The sequence below is a fragment of the Branchiostoma belcheri genome, unplaced genomic scaffold (assembly GCF_001625305.1).
Source record: "Branchiostoma belcheri isolate BF01 breed outbred unplaced genomic scaffold, Haploidv18h27 scaffold1, whole genome shotgun sequence".
In the NCBI taxonomy this organism is placed as follows: Eukaryota; Metazoa; Chordata; class Leptocardii; order Amphioxiformes; family Branchiostomatidae; genus Branchiostoma; species Branchiostoma belcheri.
Genome location: NW_017802379.1, coordinates 6,564,697 through 6,567,175, shown reverse-complemented (window position 1 = coordinate 6,567,175; position 2,479 = coordinate 6,564,697). Strand labels below are relative to the sequence as shown.

Sequence of the window (2,479 nt, the reverse complement as noted above, 5' to 3'; positions counted from 1 at the left end):
ATGGAAAGATTTAAAAAATCCTGTCAATAGTGCCAAAAATGGCACTGCTGACAGGACGATCCTGTCAACAGTGTCAAAAATGGCACTGCTGACAGGACGATCCTGTCAGCAATGCAGTATTTCCTGTTATTGACAGGATACGTCCTGTCAGCAGTGCAATATTTTCTGCTATTGACAGGATACGTCCTGTCAGCAGTGCAGTATTTTCTGCTATTGACAGGACGATCCTGTCAGCAGTGCAGTATTTCCTGCTGTTGACAGGACGATCCTGTCAATAGCCTCAGGCTAACGCGAAATGGGTAAAGAGCACATGTGCCGCAAAACGATGGTGTACGTGCGCACAAGAGTCCGCGCGCCACAGTTCAAAGAAGCAAGATGGTGGGCTCACCACCCTTGGTCGCTAAGTATGTGAGCGTTAGGTCGTAAAAGCGTGTGGAAACGTTGTTGTTGACTGGTACGTGCTCGATGTAGGCCAGGGAGAGCTAACTTTCGCGTAACTGTACGACAGACTTGTAGCGGCGAGTGAGTTTCGACCATACAATTTCAAGCAAGTTTTGTCAAGATCAGCTACACAGTGCAATTCTTCTGCAAAATTATGACGAGAAGGTCGGAAGGCATTTGATGTGGTGTTTCATCCGTATGGTGATCGACAAGACAGCTTCTACGACTGAAGCTGTTCCCAGGGCTAAGACTGCTTTTGAGGTATGAAAAGTCTGTTTTGAATCGAATACCTTGTACGGAAAAAAACACGGGTGAAATATTCCTAGAAGGGGAGTATAAAATAAATGCATAACGTTACATGTATCAAGGCTCCTCGCAGGTATTTTGCATGGATAATGATCGTTTATTCGTTTCTGGTTATTTATACTTGATGTTGGCAAAATATGTGTTTTTTTTTTATTCTTAAATTTTTGGTTCACATTTGGCAAGTAAATTGCTAATTTTCAGTCGGATTTTTAAGGTATTTTGGCATCTATAGCTACGCATTCAAGCTCAAAGCTCTTTTTGAAGTACTATTTTGGGGGGGGGGATTTTTAATTTTTTTTAAAGAATTCTTTTTCCCCATCATTTTAGCTTTGATATCCAATTTAGTAACGTTGTCTGCTCTTCAATTTCTTTGATTGCATTAAGACACATTTATTGTGAACTAGGAACATAAGGTTTACTTTTCCTTTCACATGTACACATGTATGCAGGTATGATGAAAGCATCAAGAGAACAAGGTCAGCAGGAGTGGATGTTTCCAGCCTACGCTGGGACTGGGAGCACACAACAATGTAGCAATAACAACACAGGTGAGTAATGAGGTACATTTGATATGGATTGTTGCAGAATATACCCTTTTAATTTAAGGCACTTTGGGGACAGTAAAGACGTACATTTAACTACAACATAGAACCTAAACCTCTATGTTGAAAAAAAAAGAAGTTTTTTCTGAAGAGTTGGATTTTAGCACAATTGACTATTGTTCCATAATTTTCCACCTGTTTCATGTAGGGCAGTGACATGCACTTCACCAGTAGCACAGTACTACTATTCAGCCAGACTGAAGTCAGGGGTGATGAAGACCATGCTGCCTTTGGTGTGCTGGAACTGCGGCGAGGAGGAAACGCTGCCCATACCAGCAGAGAAGACTGCTGCATACCAGACAATAAACCCTGTTTGTCAGGTAGGCATACATTTGTTACCTACTTAAATACGTTACGCAACTTATGTAGAATAGCTCTAAACATATTCTGTTTGGTTCCACCTTTATTGATATTCTTTCTCAAACGCTCCTATAGACTATTTGCATAGGTAGAAATGTAGTAATGCATGCAAAGGGTTAATCAGCAACTAATTTTGCCTTTTATGCTTTGTTTCTGCAGGTCTGCAAAATGTGATGAAAGAAACAGAACGGGACAACTGCTGTTCCACCTGATTCATTACTGTTTTGATGATGAATAAAAGACTTCTTGCTTGTTTACACTGTGTCACCTCATTCAATTTGTGTCCTAACATGTGTCGTCTCTTAGTATATTTCTAATCTAGGCATCTTGTTTTTTTGGGCCCTTCTTGTTTTTTTTTCGCCCTCTCGCATTAGATTTGGAGTCTCCAAAGGACGTCATCCATAAAATTTACTTGGTGTGGCCTTATGTTGTCAACGTGTGAGATGATAAACTAGTATATTTCAGTGCTAGATTTTGCTTTTGTGGTAATACATGTAACTCTCATTTTCCAAGAACTATCGTAGAGTGGAACTCATTGCCACCAAACACAGTTGGGGTAACATCACTAGAAAGCTTTAAACAACCCCTGCAATCAAATGTGCAAAGATTGAGCGTAACAAGTCGTTCGGTGTGATATAGCTAGCTGCCGCCGCGCCACCTGCCTTCGAAGCTGGTGTGTTATACCGAAGGGTGGTTATACCGGCTATACCGATATACAGATCTATACAGTCCTAGTGGTTCAGAAACAGTAACACGTGGACGGACCGCAT

The 2,479-nt window shown here is 41.1% G+C and overlaps 1 long non-coding RNA gene across 1 annotated transcript; it reads left to right on the top strand.

Annotated features, from left to right (window-relative positions):
• The first annotated feature begins 254 nt into the window (after window positions 1–254).
• Window positions 255–1,569, top strand: LOC109462373. The gene is made up of 3 exons (XR_002139764.1): window positions 255–702; window positions 1,197–1,295; window positions 1,498–1,569. It is a non-coding gene; the product is annotated as an uncharacterized LOC109462373 (long non-coding RNA).
• The last annotated feature ends 910 nt before the right edge of the window (window positions 1,570–2,479 follow it).